Source organism: Sphaerodactylus townsendi, linkage group LG04 (assembly GCF_021028975.2).
Source record: "Sphaerodactylus townsendi isolate TG3544 linkage group LG04, MPM_Stown_v2.3, whole genome shotgun sequence".
In the NCBI taxonomy this organism is placed as follows: Eukaryota; Metazoa; Chordata; class Lepidosauria; order Squamata; family Sphaerodactylidae; genus Sphaerodactylus; species Sphaerodactylus townsendi.
The window spans coordinates 156392190-156419469 of NC_059428.1; positions in this window are offsets into that span (position 1 = coordinate 156392190).

A 27280-nucleotide genomic window follows, 5' to 3' on the forward strand; every position below is an offset into this window, starting at 1 on the left:
TTTGATCCTTGAGGCATTCAGATGAAGTCGCAACCCGGGGCTGCCCAAAGACAAGTTTCTTGGAAATTGTCATTAGTGCGCTCAGTGTTACCCGAGGGCATCTGATGCCTGAGAACATTTTTAGAATGTCTTCCGCACTTGCTGCTGTATATTGTGCTTTGATGAGTAACAGTTTCTATCCCCCCCCCCCCCAAGCTTTACCTGTGCTTTTTCTTCTCAGTTCTTTTAAAAGGGGATCGGGTGCAGTTAGGGGCTGAGCGAAGAAAGGAACTGAGAAAAGAAACTGCCTTGAATTTCCCATTGTGATATTCCTGACTTGAAATGCCTTCCTTGAAAACTACCTGAAAACTATTTTTTAAAAAAATCCTTCCCTTCTTCACAGAAACGGAGGGCGGTCTACCTAATTTCCCCCCGTTTCATCCTCAAAACAACTACTTTGGGAAGGGGGCTGAGAGAGTGTGACCGGCCCAAGGTTAGCCCGGTGATGACAGCGGGAGAATTTCAACCCAGGTCTCCCGGAACTTAGGGAAAATGTAATGGCTGTACCATACAGGGCCCACTTTCTCTAAGGAGCTCAGGGGGCCGTGCATCATGGATGTCCGCTCATCCCATAATAACACTGTGAGATCAGTTGCGTTGAGGGAGAGACTGACTCAAAGTCAATGGAGGCTCCTCGGGTCCCCAAACTATCCCAAATGCTCTGGGTGCGGATCGCGTTGGTTCACCAGGCTGTTCGGCAAAGGCCCTCTGTTAAAATTCATTTAGGGACCAAGGTAAAACAGGCATCTTTTCTAATCTAATCTCTAATCTGGATTCTAATCTATGACTCTAACCTGGAGAACTAGGTTTGATTCCCCACTCCTCCACCTGAGCAGCAGACTCTTATCCATGAGCCAGATTTGTTTCCCTGCTCCTACACATGAAGCCTCTTGGGTGACCTTAGGCTAGTCTCAGTTCTTCAGAACTCTCTCAGCCCCACCGACTTCATAAAGTTTCTGTTGCGGGGAGAGGAAGGGAAAGGAGTTTCTAAGATGCCCTGAGTCGCCTTACAGGAGAGAAAGGCAGGTGTAAATTCAAACTCCTCCTCCTCTTCTTCGCATTGCTCATTTATTCTTAGCTGTTTCATGGAGTTTTACTGATATTTTGATGGGGTGAGTGATATTTTTCTGCTTCGTGATTGTTTTCTTTAGTGTATCACTACTTGGTGTTTTGTTTATCATGCTATCAGTTTCAACCCTGGTTTTTTTTACTGCAAATCACCGTGTGGACTCTTAGTGGAAAAACTCTAGAAAGTTTTTAAATAAATGTCTTGTAAATACAGCACAACAAAGAGGTTAAAAATCTGTTCCAAACTGGGGCGGGACTGGTGTTTTCGCGTCCTCTTTGGAGACAGATAGTCCAAAAGGCTGCAGCACAGACAGGGTGTACCGGTAGTTTTAATTACCAGAAATCTGGAAGGAAATAGGGGGAAAATGCTGAAGGTGCCTTCAAAAATAGCCCACCCTTCCTAAGGCAGCCAGGCCACAAAGTTTGATGAAATGCTGTAATGTAATGGTTATTGATTGGAGAAGAAACCAAAGAAAAGAGGCTGAGGTAATAGAGCTGATTTTGGAGACTGAAACAGAGACATGAAGAAGATGCGGAGGAAAGCAGGCTGGGTGATGCTTTAGCGGCAGGCTAAAAGTCAGCTGCCCAGTTCAGAGTAACAAGGGTCCTCAAATCCCAGGAAGTGGGGCTGCTTGAAGAAGGAGGAGGAGGAGGAGGAGAAGTAGAAGGAGGAGGAGGAGAAGGAGGAGGAAGAAGGAGGAGGTGGAGGAGTATTTTGAATTTATATCCCCCTTTTCTCTCCTATAGGAGACTCAAAGGGGCTGACAATCTCCTTTCCCTTCCCCCCTCACAACAAACACCCTGTGAAGTGGGTGGCGCTGAGACAGCCCAGAAGAACTGTGACTAGCCCAAGGTCACCCAGCTGGCCTGTGTTGGAGTGCACAAGCTAATGTGGTTCTCCAGATAAGCCTCCACAGCTCAAGCGGCAGAGCGAGGAATCAAACCTGGTTCTTCCAGATTAGAATGCATTTGCCTCCATGAGGACTAGCTTTTCGTTGCCCCATGTCGAGTCATCTGCTATGGCTGGGCATCATGAAGAGCCATTCCAACATTTGGTGCCTGGGTTTGCAGCACAACGGTGAGGGATGCTTACGTGCACCAGCGTCACTGAAATCCCCGCTCTGTCCTGAAAGCTTGTTGTGCGTCTTGGACTCAAACCATACTCTCTCAACCCAGCCTACCTCGCAGGAGTGTTGTTTTGAGGACAAAACTGAGGAGAGAGCCATGGGTGCCCCCCTCCCCCCGAGCTCCTTGGAACAGCATGATGAAATATGTACATGCCGGATAAATGGACCCAGCATTTCCCACCGACGGGATTGCCAGGCAAGAGTCCACGTCTGCATCACGCTCAAGGTTTTCAACGACGCTGCTGTGTCCCAGGAGAGAATCTCTAGGCTGGAAGAGGCTGGCGTTATTGTCAAAGGAGAAAGTTATTTTGCAGAGAGGGATTCAGACACCCCCCCCCCCGGTCTCCTGTTTCCTTAGCAACAATATCCAGAGGTTCTAAAGAATGAGTCCTGACAGGCCAGAGAACGTGCTTGCACTGTAAGCAGACGGCTGCTCCATAAGGATGAACAGCCTCCGAGCCCAGCCCGGTTGGTGAGAATCTGCCTGAGCCACAAAGGCAAGGGACGCTTCCTTTTGTGCAGGAGTACTGGGGGCCGGGTGTGTGTGTGTGTGTGTTGTCACATTGAAATCTTGCCAGGCTGGAGGGAAAGAACTGAGACCTTGAAAGATTAAAGAGACCCCAGGCTGGGTCGCAAGTTTTTTTTCCGTTTTACCCCAGGAAACCACAAATTGGAAAGAGATGCAGAGAGCTCTAGGTGAGCCAGGGGTCAGGTTGATATATTCGTTTTGATTTTTCAATCCTGGCAACGTGAGTGTCACTGTGTAGAGCACAGGAGGAAAAGCCCCCGCCCCGAGGAGCTTGCAGTGTCTTATGAAGGCATGAAGAACTCAACAGTCTCACTTCAGAGCTGAGCACCAGCTACTGATTTTATTCATTTAGTTACGTTACTTTGCAGCTTGTGGCTGAAGGCACATAATAGGACACAAAAGGGCACAGACAGAAGAAGAGTTTGGATTTACACTAGGCTGACCAGACGTCCCGCTTTTGGCGGGACAGTCCCGCCTTAAAACAATTTGTCCTGCGTCCCGCGGGTTTTTTCAAGTGTCCCAATTTTTGGAAGGCTGCCACACTGCCTTCTGGAGCGCAAGGCAGTGCGGCAGCCTCCCGCACACGTGGCTGCAGGAGTGCACGGCCTTCTGGGGCGCTCCCGTTTCCCGCCCTGTAACAGGGTGGGAAATGGGAGCACTCCAGAAGGCCGTGCGCTCCTGCAGCTGCATGCGCATGCGCGGGCGCAGCCGCCCGCCTACCCACCCATCCCGGTTCACAAAGGTGACCATCTGGTCACCTTAATTTACACCCTGCCTTTCTCTCTTGTCAGGAGACTCAAAGTAACTTATAAACTCCTTCCCTTCCTCTCCCCACAACAGACACCTTGTGAGGTAGGTGAGGCTGAGAGAGTTCTGAGAGAACCCAGCAGGAATGTAGGAGTGGGGAAACAAATTTGGTTCACCAGATAAGACTCCACTGCTCAAGTGGCAGAGCGGGGAATCAAACCCTGTTCTCCAGATTAGAGTCCTGTTCTTAACCACTATATCACACTGGGGTTAAGGACTCGATTTTATTCATTTACTTATGTTACCTTTTTTGTAGCTTGTGATTGAAGGCACATTATAGGACATAAAAAAGTGCAGACAGAAAGTTTGAGACAAGCGATTAACACCGCAACAGGGAATCGGGAATATGTGAACCTCAAACTAAGGTGGAGCTTAGAATCATAGACCTGGAAGAGACCCCAAGGGCCATCAAGTCCAACACCCTGCCATGCAGGAACACACAAAGCACTCCTGACAGATGGCCATCCAGTCTTCTTTAAAAACCTTCCACTGTTGAACAGCAGTGGCGTAGGAGGTTAAGAGCTCATGTATCTAATCTGGAGGAACCGGGTTTGATTCCCAGCTCTGCTGCCTGAGCTGTGGAGGCTTATCTGGGGAATTCAGATTAGCCTGTGCACTCCCACACACGCCAGCTGGGTGACCTTGGGCTAGTCACAGCTTTTCGGAACTCTCTCAGCCCCACCTACCTCACAGGGTGTTTGTTGTGAGGGGGGAAGGGAGAGGAGATTGTCAGCCCCTTTGAGTCTCCTGCAGGAGAGAAAGGGGGGATATAAATCCAAACTCTTCTTCTTCTTCTTACTGTCAGGAAGTTTTTCCTGATGTTTAGGTGGAATCTCTTTTCCTGCACCTTGAACCCATTACTCCCGGTCCTAGTCTCTGGAGCTGCAGAATACAAGCTTGCTCCCTCACCAACATGACATCCCTTCAAATATCTAAACAGGGCTATCATGTCACCTCTTCACCTTCTCTTCACCAAACTAAACATCCTCAGCTCCCAACTAAACATCCCCAGCTCCCTAAGTCTCTCCTCATAGGACATGGATTGCAGACCTTTTTCCATTTTTGTTGCCCTCATCTGGACCCGTTCCAGCTTGTCTGTATCCTTCTTGAATTGCAGTGCCCAGAACTGTACACAATATTCCAGGTGAGGTCTAACCAATGCAGAATTTGCCACAGATCTATCGGGCAGTGCTGGGCCAGCCAAACCTGAGCTGCATCGCAGGGCTGCTGTGAGACTGGACAAGAAAAGGGGAAGGGTCGTGTCCAGCCATTTCTCTTCCCCTTCTGTGTTTGCTAGGTCGACATGAGCCGGATCTTTTGATCGGAAGGAGCTGACGCTCCGCGTGTAGATTTGGAGGGCCTGAAGGAGAACGCTGAGGCTTCCTGCGCAAGTGTTGCATATTTATGGCACGCTGACCTGTTTATAAAAATAAAAACGCTGATTATTGAAGAAAACCAGGAAGCCATTCGCAAGCTCGGGGGTGGAGTGATGCTCCTATAAATGCGCTGCTTCAAGTGGTTCTTTTGGGTGAAACATGCTAAATTGAGGACGGCAGCAGTTTGTCTTATTTTAATGAGATGAGACACTGATTAGGGGCATAAAAAGACATTTGTGTAACCGCTGAGAGTGTTGCGGTTATAAAACCAAGTTTGCGCCGAACGGGTTGTGCCGTCGCAGACTACAGAGAGGGGTTGGGACAGCTGCAGTGCTCATCTTTAAAAACGACATTCCCTTCACATAGAAAACTAGCAGGGCAAGGTTTCTACCCTTGTCTTCCCCCTGCCAGGCTAGATACAGGGATATTTTTCTCATGGAGATGCATTTTGCATGAAAAGCCCTCTCACAAACCAGGAGCATTAGGTCTTTTCTTTGATGGTTGTTCTAATGGTCGTCAAGTCAAGGAGTTTCAAAACCTCACACTGAAGCCAAGCCAAAAGAACCTGATAGTAAGAAATCTGCTTGCCACTGCAAACATAGAAATCCTTCCTGGTTCTATTGATAATGACAGAAAGCATTCTCTTTTTTCCTGTCTTTGTGAGGCAAGTGGTCTTGTTCCATTTTCTAGTTTTTAAAAATGCTGTGTCGGTTTCTTAAGGGCCTTTTTGGAAAATCTTTTACTCTGCATTATCAAACTGTTCCTTTGCCCTCTGTTTATTACCGGTAAGTCTGTTTGCTTTACTTTACTGAGTTCCTTTTTCCCACATGCAGAATAACGCACTTGCAATCCACTTTCACAGTTGTCTACAAGTGAATTTTGCTATTCCGGACAGTAAAATTCAGCTGCAAAGTGCATTGAAAGTGGATTGAAAGTGCGTTATTCTGCATGTGTGGAAGGGGACCTTACTGTCTGTCTGTCTGTCTGTCTGTCTGTCTGTCTGTCTGTCTGTCTGTCTGTCTGTCTGTCTGTCTGTCTGTCTGTCTGTCTGTCCAGTTTCTAGGACACTTTTCCCTGAGGGCTCAGGGTGGTTTACAACATTTCCAATAAAACCAAACCAATGCTGGCGCCCCTCAAAGACAAGGGATAAAAAACACGAAGCTCCTTCAACCAGAGATCTTGAGCCCTACATTAAGATTAGAAGGAATTAATTATAAAATACACAATCTTGTTGGACCACACTACAAAACAAGATAATAACAACTAACATGATTTATCAGTTCCGAGCTGGAGGATACTTTAAAAATATCACTGCTGGCAGAAACTTTGGCCCCTTCCGCACATGCAAAATAATGTGTTTTCAAACCACTTTCACAACTGTTTGCAAGTGGATTTTGCCATTCCGCACAGCTTCAAGAGTATTGAAAGCAGCTTGAAAGTGCATTATTCTGCATGTGCGGAATGAGCCTTTGTTACAAGTACAGTAGGTTCTTGACAAACATCGGCTAGCCGAAAAGAAACTACCTCTGGGTCAAAAGCAGTTGAAGCTGTCTCAAAATAAGGGGAATTGATTCTGTCAGGCCCCTTCCGCACATGCAGAATAATGCACTTTCAATCCACTTTCACAATGGTTCAAAAGTGGATTTTGCTCTTCCACACAGTAAAATCCAGCTGCAAAGTGCATTGAAAGTGGATCGAAAGTGCATTATTCTGCATGTGCAGAAGGGGCCTAAGAGAAACCCACTGCACACAGAATTATTGCACATGGTCAGTAGTCTCAGTGTTACCAGTGGAACAACTACATAGGTGGTCAGAGAATGGAATTCCACTGTAGCGCCCATTCAATTCTGCTGTAAATAGAGCAGAGTATTCAATCTGCCTGACAGAATTCACAACGGCTGCTTGATGCAATAAGAAAGGTGAACAGGAGGGGATATTCCCAGGGCCAAAAGGAAACAAACACACCCAGCATCAAGTTCAGTGCTAATTTTATCAAACTAAATACTCTGGCTCTCGGTGCTTCGTGAAGGCCCTTATCTTGGCTTGTGGTAAGGAGGAGACCCATCCATATGCCTCATCAGTAGTGGGATCCAAAAATTTTAGTAACAGGTTCCCATGGTGGTGGGATTCAAACTGTGGCATAGTGCCAATGGGGCGTGGCCGGGCATTCCGGGGGCGGGGCTGTGGCAAGGACGAAGCCACTGCGCCGGTCCTTGGGCGGGAAATGAATGCACGCAGGCGCAGGCGCAGGCTGCCACGCACGCCGGTGCACCTCCTGCTAGACTGCTTCAAGTTCTGCGCGCTACTGCTGAGAGGAGGGGCGTAACTAAGGCAAAAATCACGTGGCAAAGTCACCAATTAGTAACCCCCTCTCGGCACACACAAATAATTAGTAACCTACTCTCGGGAACCTGTGAGAACCTGCTGGATCCCACCTCTGTGCCGCCCTCAGCCAGTGCAAAAGGCTCCTTTGAATGTCTGATGCCGGGAAAGGGGTTGTTGTTGTTTTCAACTAATTCATAAACATCTTAAGCAAGGCGTCCTTTAATACTCAGGGAGGGTCGGCTCGGCCTCCTGACGTGGTGCTGATTTTAAAGCTGATGCTTTTAAAATGGTCCTTGGCCCTGGGCTGGGAAGCCAGAGCAGGAATCCTTGGCTGAAAAGCCCTCTGCACGCCCCCAGGGGCTGGCCCTCTGTCACAGCCCTTCATGTGCAGCCCGCAGCCCAGACACGGGATTGTTTATTTATTTAGTATGCTTTTATGCCTGTGAGTGGTGTCAGGATGCCAGAGAAGGGAGACAGCCAGCGCAGAAGGGGCATGATCGAGAGTTGACCTTCCCACTGCTCTTGGCTTTTTGGGAACACAGTTTGAATGAGCCTCAGTCGCAGGGGCTTTCCTTGGGTTTTCGGGAAGAATCCTCGCCATGCACAAAAAACCAGAACCTCCGCCTGGCACGACTTCCCAGCCTGGCAGACCTCCAGCCTCTTTCTGTTTGTCGCCTTCTTGGGAAAAAAATATGTATAAATTCTGGCGAGGGGCTGAGGGCAGCCATGCGCGAAATATCGCTGCTGACAGAGAGTGGAGGCAGCCGTGTGCTGAGAGACGAGTGCCCGAGGTGGCTGCGGTTACGTAACAGCTCTCTCGGTGCGGCCTGTTGCATAAAATAATCATAAGTGAAAGAGAAGGGGAATCAAAGCAAAGAAACAGTCCGCTCACGTTTATGCATTCCGACCGGACGCTGCTTTTTGTTTACCGGGATCACTGGGAGCCAGCGTAGGGTAGTGGTGAGAACCCTGGACTAGGATCTTGGAGCTGCCCGGTTCTAATCACCACCCTACTGGGAAATTTACTGTGAGCTACGCCTGGCTGGACAACCAGATGATCATCACAGGTGACCCTCTCTGCCAGTGGTGGGATCCAAAATTTTTAGTAACAGGTTCCCATGTGGTGGGATTCAAACAGTGGCACAGCGCCAATGGGGCTGGGCCAGGCATTCTGGGGGCGGGGCATTAATAATTTCTCTGTTACTGTAAAAAACTCTTACTGTAAAAAAAAAGTTCTTGATTTCCAGCTGGTATCTTTCTGTCCATAATTTAAACTCATTCTAGCAAGTCCTATCATCTACTGCCAACAGAAACTACTTCTCCTCTAATTGACTGCCTGTCAAATACTTAATACTTTCAAATACTTAATTTTGTTTCTAGAAATCAAAAGAAGGAGACTTTCCTTAAACAAGGAACTTTACCATATTTCTAAAACATGTTTTTAAAACAACCCCACAGGGAGAATTATCCAGTTTTCTACCTTCGCTAACCAGCCACATAGGAAACAACAGGACTTGATGATTTTTGGACCTAATGGAATTTCTAATGGAAAAGCAGACCCAATTAGTAACCCCCTCTTGGCACACACAAATAATTAGTAACCCACTCCCGGGAACTGGTGAGAACCTGCTGGATCCCACCTCTGCTCTCTGCCCCTTCTCTGAGTGAAGCAAAGAGGGTCATTACGACAGACAGAGCCTTCTCTGTGGTGGCCCTGCTGTGGGAAGGTCCCGACCACGTGACTTGGCTGAAGGTGTGGATCAACCGCCTGCCCTCTACTCAAGCGCCACATCTGATATTTTCCAGAGCCCTTCGATAAAAGGTGGCAAATATCGCGCACCTGTATATTTCTGGCCTGCCTCCCCACATGGCTGTGTGTGGCTGTGTGAGAGCAACTTTGCTTCCTGAGCGGTGACCTGACCTAGATTCCAAGGGAGTTAGATTAAAGAGCCGGCTGAAGGAGATTGTTGAATTGGCAGCCAGCCGAGGTAGACCATCTGGTTTGTGAGGGCACAGCACCACCCCGTGGAAGGATTGCACCTCAAAACCGCCTCCTGCGTCCCTCTTTCCTCCTGGATGATCTGTGCCACCGTTTCTCTTCCTCTGAAAATTATAAAAGGGCCGTTTTATAGGTAGGTGCAAACATGCTTGTGACAAAGATGGTCAAATAAGCAATCCTTATCCCCACCCCCCACCCCAACTCATCTTTGGAGAGGTCTCATTGTGGCGTTTGCTGCTGTTACATTTGGAGAGACCTCCTTGTTCAGTGCAGTCAGGGTGACGTAATGCAGGTTGTTAGTTCGAACACTGCATGGAAGAAGGGCCTTTACAAAAGCAGAGGGCTGACCCTCCTCTGGTCTAGGGGAGTTTGCTACCAGCCAGTTCCAAAACTGGACATTGTAGCATGCAATCCCAATGGACCAGCACACCTCCTTCTCTGTGTGAGTCTCCGCATCAGGGGCTTTTCTGCTTTGAGAGGCTCGGGGAAGGCTGCGCTCTCTCGTCTCTTGGAGGTGAAGAAGACTTGCAGCCAATGGCCTATGTATCTTTCAGTAGCTGAATAGGCTGTGCTTTAATTGTGAAAAGTTAAAGATAAAGCGAACTTGGACTTATGAAAGCTTTTACAGCCCTGAAAATTGTGTGAGTGGCTGTTATTCAGTTTATCGTATAACGCAAGCCAGTACCTCAGAGGTGGGATCCAGCAGGTTCTCCCAGGTTCCCGAGAGTAGGTTACTCATTATTTGTGTGTGCCAAGAGGGGGTTACTAATGGGTGATTTTGCCACATGATTTTTGCCTTAGTTACGCCCCTCCTCTCAGCAGTAGCGCGCAGAACTGGAAGCAGTCTAGCAGGAGGCGCACCAGCGTGCGTGGCAGCCTGCGCCTGCGTGCATTCATTTCCCGCCCAAGGACTGGGGCAGTGGCTGCGTCCTTGCCACAGGCCCGCCCAGGAATGCCCCACCCCTGGAATGCCTGGCCACGCCCCCATTGTGCCCCACCCAGCTCCATTGGCACTATGCCATAGTTTGAATCCCACCACCATGGGAACCTGTTACTAAAATTTTTGGATCCCACCACTGCAGTACCTTCATTTTCAGCCCCATTTTCACCAAATATGAGAACAAGAATAACAACCTTGCAGGGTTGTTGTCACAACTGTCAAAAAGATGATGTCTGTGTCATGTTCAGAGCAAGGGATGACTACGAAACCTCAATCAGATTTTGCAGCGGAATCAGGGTCTCTCCTCCGGACTGCCTAGCAGATCAAATCCGGATCTGCCGGGAATCCAGACTCGGGGGTGCACCTGTGTCAGTCTCTAGCAGCAGAACACGTGTGAATGCCCAGGAAAGCTTGTGCCAAGAATAAAACTTTGTTGATCTAAATGCAGAGGGGAAAATCCAGTGGGCAGTCTAAACTAATTTGCCCCTTTTAAAAACCCTGCAAGAAGATGGTGGACGTTTTCAGTGTCATGGTTTGGGGCCCTTAAAATCACCTACCTGCTGTGGTGGAGCCCCGAGAAAATGCGACTGAATTCGGGGTGGGGGGTGGGTGGTGGGTGGGGGATTTCAGTCGTTTCCCCGTTTTAGTATACGAGTTGTATGGGTTTCTTGTAGTTGTTTTCTTGTGCCACAAGATGGCACCATTTGCCCATTTATTTCAGGCGGTTTGCTTCGTTAGTCACTATTTGACTCTATAGCAGAGGTTTGAAAGACCCCCCGCCCCCCGCAATGCTTTCAAACGTCAGCACTATCTGATAAAGTGAACTTTTTACATTTTACTTTTTATTTATTTATTTCTTCAATTTATATACCGCCCGATTCCCGAAGGGCTCCGAACTTAAACTGAAGAAAGCTTATATAGCCTTGACAATTGTGCGGGACTTTAAAGTCCTATTGGACTTTAATAGCCTGACTGTTATACTGTTTGACATTTTAAGCAAGCCAGTATCTTCATTTTCATTGTCACCAATATGAGGACAAGAAGAGCAACCTTGCAGGGTTGTTGTTACGACTGTTTCAATGGATTCAAACTTTTTTAATGTACGGAATTCCCCATTGGAAAAATCGATATGAATCTTATGGACGTTTTTAAGGGTGATGGTTGTGTGTGCACTTAAAGTCCCCCACGTGCTGTGATGGAGCCCCGAGAAACGGCGACTGAATGTGGGGTGTGGGGTCGGTTTCCAGTTATTTCCCAGTTTTGGTATACAAAAGTTTTAGGGTTTTCTTGTAGTTGTTTTCTTGTGCCCCTAGATGGCACCAGAGACCGTGGAATGCCGGATAGCTCTTCAAGGTGCTGCTGGACTGGGATTTTGGCCTGATTACCCTAATTGTCAAGGCTTCAAAGTGATCTTTTTAAAAAGGACCCTTGCCAAATTCCCTTGTTTCACCGTTTCTATTTGACAGTCCCTGAAAAAGTGTGCATGCCCGCGAAAGCTTAGAGCAAGAATTAAACTGTATTGGTCTCATAGGTGTCATTGGAGTCAAACTTTTTCATACAGGGAATTCCCCACTGGAAAAATCGATATGGATCTTGTGGACCTTTTTAAGCGTGATGGTTGTGCTCACTTAAAATCATTTACGAGCCCTGAGAAATATGACTGACCTTGTATGTGGGTGGGATTCCAGTCGTTTCCCCGTTTAGCATTCTAATTTTAGGCGTTCCTTGCGATTGTTTTCTTGTGCCGCTAGATGACACCATTGGCTCATTTATTTCAGACTGTTCCCTCCACTTGGATCGAGCATTGCTGAAAACCCCAATTTTTTCCCCGGGGTGTCTGCTTTCAAGTCTTGCGTGTGCGTCAGAGCTCCCTGCTAAAGTGAGGTTTGAATTATGAAATCTTATAGCCTTGAAAGTGGCGTAGGTCTTTAAGGTGCTGCTGGACTTTAATGTTGTTAACTTGGATGTTAAATGTGTTGCCTGGTTAAGCCTTCAAAGTGACCTTTTTAAAGGGGAACTTACCAAATTTCATAGTTTCTATTTGGCAGCCTCCGTTTCTGTGTCCCTTATGCTAATTGAAGCCACGACTGTCTTGGTGACGAGGGGTTGTTTTTTTGTATGTTAAATTGATTTTCATAGTCTTGACAGCAGCCCTGCAAGGTAGGCCAGCACACCTTATTTCCCCTCTATATTGAAGCTGGAAGTGATGGGCTGAAGTGGAGAAATGTGGGGCCAGGAAGCTGGCCTCAGGCTACCAAGGGATTTGTTTCAATTAAAAAACGAAGACCATGTTCACACCTTTCTGTCTCTTGCAGAATCAGAGAACTGGCAATCTCTTCTCACTGCATCAGTAGGTACAATCCACCATCTTAGAGGCCTCTCTGCCCCCTTTCAGTAGGGGCTGCAATATTTGGTTGTAAAGCAGCACAGAACATTTTTACAAACTCTTAGTACAGTGATGGCAAACCTATAGCACGGGTGCCAGAGGTGGCACTCAGAGCCATCTCTGTGGGCACGCACAGAGTGCCCCCCACACATCTAGACTGGCCTGGGCCGCTGGGCTCGATTATTAGCATTAAACCTAAGACCTAGTTTTGGGGAAGCAGTGTAGGTAACCCTGTTAAGCGCTGTTAAACCCCACTGATTTTCATGCGAAGAACTAAAGCACGACCCTTTACCTGGGAGTAAGCTTGGTTGCTGGCAATGGGTTTTGCTTCTGAGTAAGCCCTCCTAGGGTCGTGATTCACCCGTTGGAAGAGTTGCACGATGGCTTCAAAGCAAAGCCACCACCAAGCTTACTCCTAAGTAACACATGCCTCAGAGCCAACCTTTTTTTCTAAACCGAAACTTCAGGATTCAGGTTAAATTGCCGTGTTGGCACTTTGTGATAAATAAGTGGGTTTTGGGTTGCAATTTGGGCACTCGGTCTCGAAAAGGTTCGCCATCACTGTCTTAGTAGCTAGCAGAATGAATCGTGATGCAGGAATGAGCCGGTTCAAAGCTTTCTCCTGCCCGATTTGAATGGCCACCAGCCCACCAGCCTCTGCATTTTCAGCTCCTCTCGCCTGCCACAGGGTGACAATAATAGCAACCTTGTAAGGCTGTGGGTTATGACTGTTAAAAAAAAAAAGATAGTGCATGTAAAATGTTCTTGGCTAGGTTTGATGGCCAGTCGAATTATGGTCCTCTCTACTTCGGACTGGTCATCAGCTCAAACCCTGATCTGTTGGGAATCCAGTCAGCAGTCTAAACTAATTCCCCATTGTAAAAATCCTATGTGGATATTGTGGACATTTTTGACTGCTGTGCTGGTAAGCACTCATGATTTTTTGGGATCCTGCAAAAATGGTGACATGCCTTCTCTCGAGGGCCCTGACATTCTTCTGAACTCCATGGGAAATTATTTTTCTGAAGACTCTGGGTATGCCTTTTCATAGAATCATAGAGTTGGAAGAGACCCCAAGGGCCATCGAGTCCAACCCCCTGCAATGCAAGAACACACAACTCCTGACAGATGGCTATCCAGCCTCTCTTGAAAAACCTCCAAAGAAGGAGACTCCACCACCCTCTGAGGGAGTGCATTCCACTGTCGAACAGCCCTGACTGTCAGGAAGTTTTTCCTGATGTTTAGGTGGAATCTCTTTTCCTTCCCCTTGAACCCATGACTCCTGGTCCTGGTCTCTGGAGCCTCAGAAAACAAGCTTGCTCCCTCGCCAACATGACAGCCCTTCCAATATCTCAACATGGCTATTGTAAAGGATTCAATGGTGTTGATGTACGGGCCAGCCGCCCGACCTTGACTACATTCCACAGCGCAGGCGACGGGCCAGCTTCTTCGACGGAGACCTTATCTCTCCGAGGGAGATGAGGCCTCCGTTCCCATGGGAATCCGGGAGGGGGAATGGGATGCAGTGAGTTATAACCTGTGTTTTTGGCGGGAGGTCTCATTCCTGCCACTGCGTGTACGTGAGCTTTCTAAGATGTCTTAATAAACGGTCTTTTACACCCAAAAAGCCTTTTATTTCTGCTTCTATGGAATTCCTTACATTGTGGCAGGAATCCTAGTTCATCTATATTCCTAGTGCAGTGGACCTCTGGTGTCTCGGCATGGAGAGGTTGAATATTCCTGTGGAAGGTAGGGTAGCCCCCAAAGAGGGCTCCGAGCTTTCCCTTCTGGATTTGGAGGAACCGGCGGGAGAACGGGTCTCGCTGGTAACTCTTTCCCGTCCTCGTATCGACATGAGTTTTCCCTTACTCCGTCGGCACGAGGGGCCGAGAAGGCGATCATGTGGACTTACATGAGTCGTTTGGGGCGCTGTCTATGGATCGGCCTGTGGATCGGATATCTGCCCGTTTCCATGTGGATTACAAACCTCAGGTGCAGCCTGTCACGGAGGAGACGGGTCTGACCACCTTTCATGCGGCAACGCATGGAGTCCATTGAACGATTCCTGGACTCGTATTTTGGTGATGCTCCCAAAGAATCCACCCGTGGCCCCCAGATCCCGGATTATCAGCTGGATCTGAGATGTGCCGTGGAGCCACCGGTGGGCACGGCGTCCTGCGGTCAGAGGAAGAGGAGGCCGGAGAGAGCCTGCACTCCCTTCCGGATCTATTCCCTCTCCCATCGAAGAGAGCTGGGATGAGGAAGTGGGCCGACTGCGAGATGCCCAAGAAGCATGGGCCCGTGAACGGCAGCTATGGGAAGAGGAACGAGAACAGCTGCAGCAAGAGCGTGAGAACCTGCAAAGAGACCGGGATGCATTGACTACCATAAGGAGAGAGAGCTGGCTGCCTTGGAGAGGGAACTGAAGCAGCAGCAGCACAGGACAACCCAAGTTAGGTCTCCGCTGTCACTGGTACAGCCGGCGCCAGAGGGGCGTGCTGCTGGGTCCTGCCACCTTCCACGGACCGCCACCCGCCAGAACGCCAGCGGCCCCGGCATTAGAACCTCCCCCTCCCCCGATTCCAGCCCCTCGCCTGCGCAACCACCGCCCTTGCGGGCGCCAAGGGCCGTGGAGAGGGGATACACAGGCCTCCAATACCTGCCCGTTTCGATGGGACCGCTTCAAACTTCCCTGCGCTTCATCTTGCAACTCGATGCCCACATGGAGGACTATGATGATTTATATCGGTCTGAGCGCGAAAATACAGGACATCGGCTCAGTCCTGGATGGGGCGGCAGCCGACTGGTTTGTGACTCTTTTGAACCTGCAAGATGAGGATACCGCACGGTGCCCGCATTCCTCCAAGCCTTAAGGTCTCTCTTCTAAGATCCGGGTGCTGAAAACGAAGCTATCCGCACCAACAAATCTATCAGCAAGGCAACCGCTCGTTTGCAGAATTTGCCCGTGAATTTCGTGCGGCGACTGCTCGACTCCCTCCTGAGTGGCCTTGAGCGCATGAAATCTGGCGAGAATACTTCCTTGGATGCTGTCGACGGCAGGAGTTGCGTGAAAGCGGTGTTTTCCGAATTCCGAGGATCCCCCGCTACTATTGCTGATTGGATCGAATTGGGATCCCCAAAGTGGCGTCTCGTTTTTTGGAATCACACGGCTCGTGCCGGGGGCCGCCTACGCCCAAACCCTCGCCACTACTTTAGCCACTACTGCGACCACCAAGCCAAGCTTCCAGCAGCCCCTACCGAGACCCACCTCGGCGTGCGATGCGTCGCCGGCTGGGATTGTGTCTTTTTTACTCGCGGAGGACCAGGTCATCTAGCCGCCAACTGCCCGAAAAAACAGAAGCCCAACCGCTCCGGCTGCGCGCACCCATCTGCCAAGCCACCACGCCAAAATCCGGGCCGCAGCCCCAACGAAGCGTATGCCAGTTTCAAGATACAGTTATTGAAGGCGACCCAGAGGTGGGGGAAGCAGCTGTGTGCCTTTCTTCATTTGCCCCATGGACATGGGCTTCGAGCTCCAGACAGCCGGTGAGTGAAGGCGAAGCCACCCCATCACAATCCAAGCGTTTCTGGCCAACCCTGCTAAGCAGCATGCACTGCGTATTATAGCCTCGAGCCCTTGTAGATTCTGGCTGCTCCCATTGCTTAATGCGGGCCCCAGGTGGCCCGGAGGAACTGGGTCTAGAGCCAAGTCCCCCTGGCTAAGCCCATACCATTCTCACCCAAATGGGCGGCAGTCCTCTCGGGGGAAGCGAAGGACCGGCCCAGTTCAAAACGCATGACCGGTCCTCCTCCGCTCAGCTACGACCATTGGGAGAAAAATTAGTTTTTATTCCTGGCGCCAGTGGTCAAACACTCCATAGGTTCACTGGGCCAGGCCATGGTTGTCGGTGCTTGAACCAAAATTCATGTGGAAAGAAAGGATCTTAGAATTCCACTGACCCCCCCTGCGGTGAACATACACATGAATTGGGGGGAAAACTCGGCTTCTCCTGGACCACACTCTGAAAGCTTCTTCATCAAGCGATGCCAGCTCTAACTGCTCCCGATTCTACCGACATTCCACCCGGCTTACCAAAGATTTGGCCAGAGTATTTCAGGAGCAAGAATGCGATCAGCTGCCACCCCATTAGAGACACTGAGCTGCAAAAAATCATTAGTAATACAGCCAGGCGCAGCTGCTCCAAAGGTAGAATCTACCGCATGAATCCCAATGAGGAGAAGGAACTTCGTGCTTCTTAGACAAGAACCTCGCTCAGCGGGTTCATCACGGTGAACTACCAAACACACACACGCTGCTCCTGTATTGTTTGTAGCCAAAGTGAAAGATGGCTCTTTCACTTCTGGCTCTGCACCGATTACCGAGGACTCAATGCGAGTCTCTCTGTCCAATAAATACCCTTTGCCGTTAATCAAGGACCTTCTAGATGCATTGGGCAAGGGGCGCACGATCTTCACCTAAGTTGGACTTGAGAGAAGCTTACTATAAGAGTCCTTAGAATTGCTGAGTATTGGCTATGAACACTCTGACTGCATTTAACCACCGAAGTTTGGACAGTTTGAATACTTAATAATGCCATTCGGGTTAAGTGGGGCCCCCGGAGCTTTTATGGCCCTTATCAACGAAGTTCTCCATGATTTATTGTACAAGGGAGTAGTTGTGTATTTAGATGACGTTTTAATCTATTCGCAAACCATGGAGGAACATGTGAGGCGTTGGTTAGAAGTATTGAAGCGTTTGCTCAACAACTCCCTCTTTGCCAAAACTTTTCGAGAATGCTGTTTCCACCAAACCTCTATTGACTATTTGGGTTATCGGATCTCGCCCGAGGGCCTAAAAATGGATCCTGCTAAGATTGATGCAGTCCTCCAGTGGCCTGCCCCTACCACCACCGAAAGGAGCCTCCAATCTTTTTCTGGGTTTTGCTAATTTCTATCGTGACTTTATACCCCAATTAAGCTGAACTGACTCTCCCACCTCACAGACCTCTTACGCATCTTTTAAGGGTAAAGAATCCATTTGACTGCCAAACCCGGGGCCCCCCTTTACCTTGGTCTAAAGAATGTCAGACAGCCTTTCAGCTTTTAAAATCTGGCTTTTGCTACCGAACCTATCCTGGAAAGCACCCTGATCCAGGATCTCCCCATTTGTGGTTCCACGTGGATGCCTTTACCCGGGACAAAGCGGCTTGGGGCAAGTCCCTGTTGCAGAAAAAATAAAGATGGTAGGCTGGTTCCGTGTGCTTATTTATCCAAGAAATTCTCCGGTGCTGAGCTCCAACTGGACTGTAGGGGATAAAGAGACTGCGGCCATCAAAGTAGCACTCTCCAACTTGGCCACGCCACTGGCTGGAAGGGGCTTCAAACACCCCTTTCAAGTTTGGTGGGATCACAAGAACTTGGCCGCCCTCTCCACCCCCCCTCAAGATGTCCTTGCGAAGCAACCGTTGGGCTTCGATTTCTTTTCTCGTTTCTCTTTCCACGGTCCACTTTTTTCCCTCGGAAAAAACCAATAAACTGGCTGATGCGCTCTCGCGCCTTCACCCGAGGAGGGTGGGTGGAGCTGCTTCTGACGGGACATTCCGCACTGTTCTCTCCCCCCCTCCCCCAATTAGGGGCTGGCTGTCACCCGATCTCAGACATCCATCCTCCTTCTCCGCCCATTCCCAGCCTGGTCTCTCTCTCCTTTCCCTCTGGGAACTTCGAGGGAGGCGGGGCTGCAGCGGAGAAACCTCCGATGACGGAGGAAGGTGACTCCCAATTTAGCGCTTTGAGAGAATGGCGCTTTGGCGTGAAGGATTGTTGATGCGTGCCTCCCCTCCGTAAGCAGGTTCTCGAGGCCTGCCATGACGCCCGCTCGGCTGGACATTTTTGGCTTTCTAAAAACTCTGCATTTGGCCTCGCCCGTCAGTTGCCTGGTGGCGCGCTGATGCGCAAGGACGATTGAGACGATATATTAAAAGGTTGCTCTGTTTGTGCTGAAGCCAAAAGCGTTCGGGAAAACCCCATGGTCTGTTGAAACCTCTCCCGGTGGCCTCCCGCCCCTGGGAAGTCATCTCCATGGATTTTATTACAGAATTTTAAGCCAGAAAGTCGCCATGGCAACACGGTCTTGTGGGTGGTGGTGGACTTATTTTTCTAAACAAACCCATTTTATTCCCTGTGAAAGCTTCCATCCCTCCGGGCTCCCTAAGTTATGCGACGTCTGTTCATTCCAGCATAGTTTACCGTCTACACTCCGCCCCCCATTAAAAGGTGGTCTCCGACCCGCTGCCCCCAATTCATTTCAAAGTTCTGGAAAGCTTTTCTAGGGTTGTTGGGGGCCGCCCCGGCGTGTCACCGCCTCTACTCTTCACGTTCAAAGTGGCGGTGAGTCGGAGAGAGAGCGAACAGAACCCTAGAGCAGTATTTACGTTGTTACACCAACTATCACCAAGACAATTGACGGTCGCGAGCTGATTCCGCTTTGCAGACGCATCGCCTATAACAATGCGGTTTCCATAGCAGTACAAAAAAAACCCCCTTTGAAATTGTGTCCGATTCGCTTCCTTCCCGCCCTTACCACACAACGCTACCTCGCGGAAGCATTGGATCCCTCGGGAGTTTTCAACAATGGATTTCCTTTCCTCTGGCCGAGGGGTGGAAAAATGGTCCAGGCTGCCTTACAACAGGCTAAAGACTCCCAAAACTTCAAGCGGATAAGCACGCTCGGATTTCCCTCTGCGTGTGGAAACGCCTGGGTGTATTTGTCTACCAAAAAGCATCAGAAGGCGTGCATAAATTTTTTCAAAATTAGGCAAAAGATTAGAGTGGGATCCTTTTTCAGATTACTAAAGTAATTAATAATGATGTCACTGCCCGATTGGAACTTTGCCTAAATTCTCTTAGTAACATCCATCCTGTACTTCCATTCCAGTTTTACTCCAAGGAGGCTCCATTTCCGATGCCTGGTACGACCATCATGAGAGACCCCCACCGACTCATTATTGATGGCCACAAGCATTACTGTGAGATTGACGCTTCATCCTGGACTCTCGCTTTAATCGCATAACGCTTTACAATATTTGGTCTCTTGGGTGGGGTATTCCTCTGGGTATAATGAATGGGTCTACTCGAAAATATTGACGCGCCTCGCCTCTCATTTCTGCTTTCCATCGGGCCTTTCCCGCGCTGCAAACCTGGGGGGGAGAAGTCTTTTTTAAGGGAGGCAGAGTGTAAAGGATTCAATGGTGTTGATGTACGGGCCAGCCGCCTCGACCTTGACTACATTCCACAATGCGCGGGCTGACGGGCCAGACCTTCTTCGACGGAGACCTTATCTCTCCGAGGGAGATGAGGCCTCCGTTCCCATGGGAATCCGGGAGGGGGAATGGGATGCAGTGAGTTATAACCTGTGTTTTTGGCGGGAGGTCTCATTCCCTGCCACCGGGCGTAGTATCGTGAGCTTTCTAAGATGTCTTAATAAACGGTCTTTTACACCCAAAAAGCCTTTTATTTCTGCTTCTATGGAATTCCTTACAGCTATCATGTCACCTCTTCACCTTCTCTTCACCAAACTAAACATACCCATACATACTAAACATTTCACACTTAAATCATCCCTGAAAACCACATCCAGATATTCAGTGGCGTCGTCTGCAGTGAAGTGGTGAATCTGTATCTCATTTGTTAGCTGCGATTGCAGTTCCTGAGTTCCCTTTTGAGACTGTGGCCACCTTTGAAATCCTGACATTGTACGATGGGTGTATTCAATAATGACTGCCACAAAATGGCTCCCACAGATGGTGGGATCAGCCACGCACAGCCACTGCGACTCGCTTTCAGTCACACAGTGGCCATTCTTCTGCTGTGATAACAGCAGCTACCAAAGCAACATGATGGCCAGTCAGAAACCTTGCTGGACAAAAGCCCCATGTTGGAGATCCCCACTATAGACTGGTATACCTTTGTATAAATAATAATAATAATAATAATAATAATAATAATAATAATAATAATAATAATAATAATAATAATACAACGTGGATTGATTACAAAAAAGCATTCGACTCACTGCCACACAGTTGGATCATCAAATGTCTGGATGTCATTGGGGTTTGTGAAAATATTAGCAAGTTTACTCAAAATGCAATGAAACACTGGAAAACTGAGTTGTTCATGGGCAACCAAAGCTACAGAACTGTCAACATCAAGAGAGGAATTTTCCAGGGTGACTCACTGTCACCATTGTTGTTCATCATTGCAATGATCCCACTGTCAACAATTCTACAAAAAAAAAAAAAACAAATAGCCTGGGCTATCAGAACTGCAAGGAAATTCACCAAAAATTTCCCACTTGCTGTTCATGGATGATCTAAAGCTTTATGGAAAATCAGAAACTGAAATTCAGTCACTGACCAACTTACAGTCCAGAATCTTCAGCAATGACATTGGAAGTATGGAGTTAGAAAAGCTTGGACAAATCATGCCACAGTGGCATTGAAGAAAGGGAAAATTACTGACAGTAAGGGCATAGAGATGCCTAATGGAAAAAAAACCATAAAGAAGTGCAATCAACCCTGAATCCTATAAATACCTGGGAATACTACAGCTGGACAACATCAAGCATGGACATGTGAAACATGTGGTCAGGCAGAGAATATGTCCAAAGGGTCAGCAAAAATTTTGAAGAGCAAATTAAACGGCAGGGAATACGATCAAGGCTATCAACACCTGGGCCATACCCGATCATCAGATACACTGCTGGAATTGTGAACTGGATGCAAAGCAGAGGCTGGATGATCTGGACAGAAAACACAAGAAAACTGATGACAATCCACTACTCTCATTACACCAGCGTAGAGTGATGTTGACAGACTTTACCTACCTGCAGAAAATCAGGAGGTAGAGGGGGCTTCTGCAAGTGGAAACAAACGGTGGAAGAAGAGAAAGACATGCACTGGCAGATTATGCTGAAAAAACAAGTGAAGAGACCAACATTGATGGAAGTCAACAGCAGAAAACTGCTCAAAGGATGCAAAAGACAAAAGAGTGAATACTACCGTAAAAAATACACTGCAAAGCCAGAAGAGAAAACTGGCAAGCAAAGAAGGCTCTCCATGGACAGTTCCTAGAAAAAAATTGAGAACAAAATTGACCAAGGAAAAAAACGTGGTTGTTGCTCACAAATGGAACTTTGAAAAAAGGAGACTGAGGAAAGCTTCTGATTCTTGCAGCCCAAGAACAAGCAATTTGAACAAACAAATTCTTGGCCATCAAAGCCAGAATTGAAAGTAAAGAATCAACTACAGATCCCAAAGTGCAGACTCTGCAAAGGGAAGCAGAGCCGAAAACAATAGATCACATAACTTAGCTGCTGCAAGAAGACATCAGCGCAGACGGACTACAGAAGCAGAAGAGGCATAATACTGTTGCTCAGATGATTCACTGGAACATTGTGCCACAACGCCCCTTCACCATCTACTTGCCTGCTGACAAAAGAACTGGTGGAATCACAAGAGCCTGAAAAGGTCACTGAAAATGAACCACGTAAAAAAACTACTCTGGGACTTCCTGAATTCAGACTGACAAAGTTTTGGAACACAATACTCCTGACCACTCACGATTGTGGACAGGAAAAAAGAAAAGTGTGGATAGTTGATGTTTGCAATTCCTGGGTGACAGCAGAGTTGATGAGAAGCAACTGGAAAAAACTTACACGATCAATGCGAGGATTTAAAGTTGAACTACAAAGACTCTGGCACAAACCAGTAAAAGAGTGGTCCCAGTGGTGATCGGCACACTGGGTGCAGTGCCTAAAGATCTTGAACGGCACTTAAAAACAATTGGCGCTGACAAAATCACCATATGTCAGCTGCAAAAGGCCATTCTACTCGGCTCTGCACGCATTATTCGTTGATACATCACACAGTCCTAGATGCTTGGGAAGTGTCCGACGTGTGATGTAATACAAAATCCAGCATATTGATCTTGTTTGCTGTGTATAACTGTTTTGTATCAATAATAATAATAATAATAATAATAATAATAATAATAATAATAATAATAATAATAATAATAAGAGGAGGAGGAGGAGGAGGAGGAGGAGGAGTTTGGATTCATATCCCCCCTTTCTCCTTTGCAAGGAGACTCAAAGGGGATTACAGTCTCCTTTCTCTTCCCCCCTCACAACAAACACCCAGCGAGGTAGGTGGGGCTGAGAGAGCTCCAAAGAACTGTGACTAGCCCAAGGTCATCCTGCTGGCATGTGTTGGAGGGCACAAGCTAATCCGGTTCCCCAGATAAGCCTCCATGGCTCAAGTGGCAGAGCGGGGAATCAAACCCGGTTCTCCAGATTAGAGCGCACCAGCTGTTAACCACTACACCATGCTGGCTCTCATAAATAACTGACTAGGCAGTTTAGTGCATCATCGCAAGAGGCAGCACGCCCTCTGGTGTGAGAGGCAAAGGACCCTGCCTTTATTAAAAGAGCCACTCGTGAGTTTATAACCACTAGCCTCACATGGATTTTACAATATTTTCCCCCCAAAAAAACCCTCTGTACTTGATTAATGAGGGTCATGTTCCTTAGAGATTGGAATTCTTTGAGTTGGATTAATCTTGATCAACTAAATATTGCCGCCCTATTCATATTCTAACACAGAGAGATGATTGCGGGGGGGAGGGGGGGAGTTGGTTGGTTGACGACTTAATGAAATTATATTTGTCCTTCAGCCAATCTGAATCCGTACAAGGAACCCCCCTCCCCTTTCAAACAGACAGGAGCTGCCTGCAAAGTGCCGCCTGTCACAAAGAGGGTGATTTTGCTGAACCTGTCTGGAATAATCATGCCAGTTTGTTGTGCTAATGAGACGGAAGAGGCATGAATAGCAGCAGATGTGTCTGGGTCCCCAGCTTGCTTCAACCCGCAGTGGGTATTTTCTCTGCCGAGTCATTCTTTATTTACCATTCCCCTTGGAGGTGGTTCTCAGAGGATAAATGAGGCGGCAGGGCAATAGAGACGTGCGAGAGGGAAGGAAAACAGTTTTGAACCTTGGAAGTGACACCGAAGACCCAGAATGGTGCAGTGGTTAAGAGCGATGGACTCTAATCTGGAGAACCGGGTTTGATTCCTCACTCGGCCACATGAGCAGCGGACTCATATCTAGTGAATTGGATTTGTTTCTCCACTCCTACATTCCTGCTGGGTGACCTTGGGCTAGCTAGTCACAGTTCCTTCAGAATCCTCTTGACCCCACCTGCCACACAAGGTGTCTGTTATGGGGAAAGGAAGGGAAAAGGAGTTTGTAAGCCCCTTTGAGTTTCCTTATAGGAGAGAAAGGGACAGAGGAAGGTATAAATACATAAGAACATAAGGAAGAGCCTGCTGGATCAGACCAGAGTCCATCTAGTCCAGCACTCTGCTACCCGCAGTGGCCCACCAGGTGCCTTTGGGAGCTCACAGGCAGGAGGTGAAAGCAATGGCCTTAAGAACATAAGAAAGAGCCTGCTGGATCAGACCAGAGTCCATCTAGTCCAGCACTCTGCTACTCACAGTGGCCCACCAGGTGCCTTTGGGAGCTCACAGGCAGGAGGTGAAAGCAATGGCCTTAAGAACATAAGAAAGAGCCTGCTGGATCAGACCAGAGTCCAACTAGTCCAGCACTCTGCTACTCACAGTGGCCCACCAGGTGCCTTTGGGAGCTATTCTTGTTGGATTTCTAATCTGGGACCCTGTTTCCCACAATGGGCCAATCAGATACAGCATACAAGGAAGGCATGAAGGTGTCGGCAACTGGTCTTCAGTGAACATGGGGGGCTCCACTGAATTATCACAACTAATGACGAAGCAATTTGTTGGCTCAGTTCAGCACCCTGCGTGTCCCCATAGCAAGTTTTTCCAGAATGGCCTCTCAGCAACCCATCCTACCCATATGCCTCCTATTCTGATGGGCAATTGAAAGCACACAGGGCAATCGAAACCCACCTTTTGTTTAGGAACCTTTAAAAAAAACATCTCCGTATGTATTGTCAAAGGGTTTCACGGCCCGATTCAACTGGTAGTGGTGGATTTTCAGGGCTGTGTGGCCGTGGTGTGGTAGATCTTGTTCCTAACGATTTGCCTGCATCTGTTGCTGGCTACTTCAGAGGCGTATCACAGAGAAAAGTCTGTTTCATGCTGTGTCTAGTGAGAAGGGAAAGTTTAGTGTGGTATACTGTCCATGTCCCAGGGTGGGGAACCAATCAGCAAGTGTTTGGGTGGAACTTGCTATGCAAAGGTGTGGTTGGGGGTTATCAGTCCATTTTTAAAGTACTGATAGCCAAGCTTTGTTAATTCTCAGAGTCTCTTCTTTCTTGTTGAAGTTGTCTCAGTGTTTGTGAATTTCAGTGGCCTCCCTGTGCAGTCTGACGTAGTAACCTTCCTAATTGTCCGGAATTTCAGTGTTCCCAAATAAAATGTTATGCCCAGTTTTGTTTAACATGTGTTCTACAACTGCAGATTTTTCAGGATGGTTAAGCCGACCGTGTCTTTCGTGCTCCTTAATACGAGTCTGAATGCTGCTGAATTGTGGTTCCTATGTAGACCTTTCCACAGCTGCAGGGTATGTGATAGACTCCTGCAGAAGTGAGGGGGGGTGTCTCTCTTGTCCTTTGCTGAGCATAGCATCTGCTGTATTTTCCTGGTGGGTTTGAAGATGGTTTGTAGGTTATATGTTTTTTCATCAGTTTCCCTATTTGATCTAGAAATATTTTTCCTGTGGTGGGCTGCATGTGTTTATTCCTTCGGTAGCAAGCTCTGATTGTTGACGACAGGAGAGGAGCAGAGCAGAGCTGAGTTGCAGGGAAGAGCCGTCCTTGATGATCAGTGCCTGGGTGTTCTCATCCACTATAATTTCTCTGTTCCCTCTCTGTCCTGCCTCATCACCTAACCTAGACATCCCAGATCAATAAGCCTTCCCTTTGGCTCCTTCCCATCGATCCTGTATGTAATTTTCATCTTCTCTAGACTTCAGGTTTAATGAGAGGAACTTGAGAAGACTTTCAGATTCTCTTGATTCTTTTTTTCTTCCTAAAAACAAAGCCACCAAAATAATAGCCCCCCCCCCCCCCCCCAGTCGCGAGCAACTGCAGTCATAAGATGCTTGGAGGAAACCGTGGCCCACAGGAGCAACTGATGGATTAACTTGTCTGGGCTTTGAATGAGATCCTGGTGCCAATCGCTTGGCTCGTAGCGCTGGCAGCCAGCACAGTCCTTTGGAATCTAAACCGGGGATGAACAGTGTCAACTCTTGCCTCCTCGATATCGAAAACTTGTGGGTGACATGGTGTGGCAGAAGCGGGTTAGCGTTTTTATTTCCCTCCCTCTTCTATAACCCTAAAAAATGATGGGAAGTGGATTTTGGGGTGGAGAAAACAAGTCTTCACAATTAATTTGGGGGATTCAATGCAGTGAGATGTGAGAACGGCCTCCCCCCGAAATGGCTACAGGGGTCTGCAACCTGTGCCTCTCCAGATGTTCATGGACTACAATTCCCATCAGCCCCCGCCAGCATGGCCAATTGGCAGGGGCTGATGGGATTTGCAGTCCATGAACATGTGGAGAGCCACAGTTTGCAGACTTCTGCTTTAGAAGAAATGGAGTCCTGCAAGAAATCACTTGGCAGTGGGCGGCAATTTGACACCCCCCCCCATCTCCCTTTTGAAGATTCTCTCAGCTTTTAAGGCATGATAAGAGTGATTCTCCTCCCTCCCACCCCCTCTAACAACCTCTCCACCTTCCAGCTTTTCTGGCACTTAGTTTTATCAGGCCAATTTTTTCCTGTGGTTAAATTGCCACTGGCAGTTGTCAGGCAGCAGCTGGAGGAACACTTGTCAGGGATTCTTTCGTCTAGGCCTGTGGTGGCAAACCTTTGGCACTCCAGATGTTATGGAAGGGGCTGATGGGAATTGTAGTCCATAACATCTGGAGTGCCAAAGGTTCGCCACCACTGGTCTAGGCTGGTCCTGCCCTGAGCAGGGGACGAGATGGCCTGTCTGGCCCCTTCCAACGCTATGACTCTATTATTTGCATATATTGCATATATTTGTGGTAAAGAGTAAAGCAGACTCAAAGGGGCTGACAATCTCCTTTTCCTCCCCCCCCCTCCCCAGCAAACACCCTGTGACGTGGGTGGGGCTGAGAGAGCTCCGGAGAACGGTGACTAGCCCAAGGTCTGGCATGTATTGGAGTGCACAAGCTAACCTGGTTCACCAGATAAGCCTCCACAACTCAAATGGCAGAGTGGGGGAATCAAACCAGGTTCTCCAGATTAGAGTGCACCTGCTCTTAATCACGGCACCACGCTGGCTCTCCAAGTAAAGAGAGGCCTTCTTAGTCATCCCCCTGGTTTTCCTCCACCTGTTCCTCCACGAGACCATCTAAGGCACTCGTAGATACGCCTGCTCAGCCCCATTCTAGGAAGATGGGATCATCCAGTGCCCATAGCTGCCCCCCACCCCCCACTTCCCCGTGCAGCTCTTAGCTGACGGTGGGAGTGTGTGGAGCGGGCACCATTCTAGCCCTTCCACACAAAAAGCTCAAATGGTTTGTTTTGTGATTTATTCCATTCTTTATTTGTAGCACTTCTCCGCTGCTTTTCCACCGACGCATTCAAGGTGGGTTCCAATAAAGGCGGCGAAACATTTAC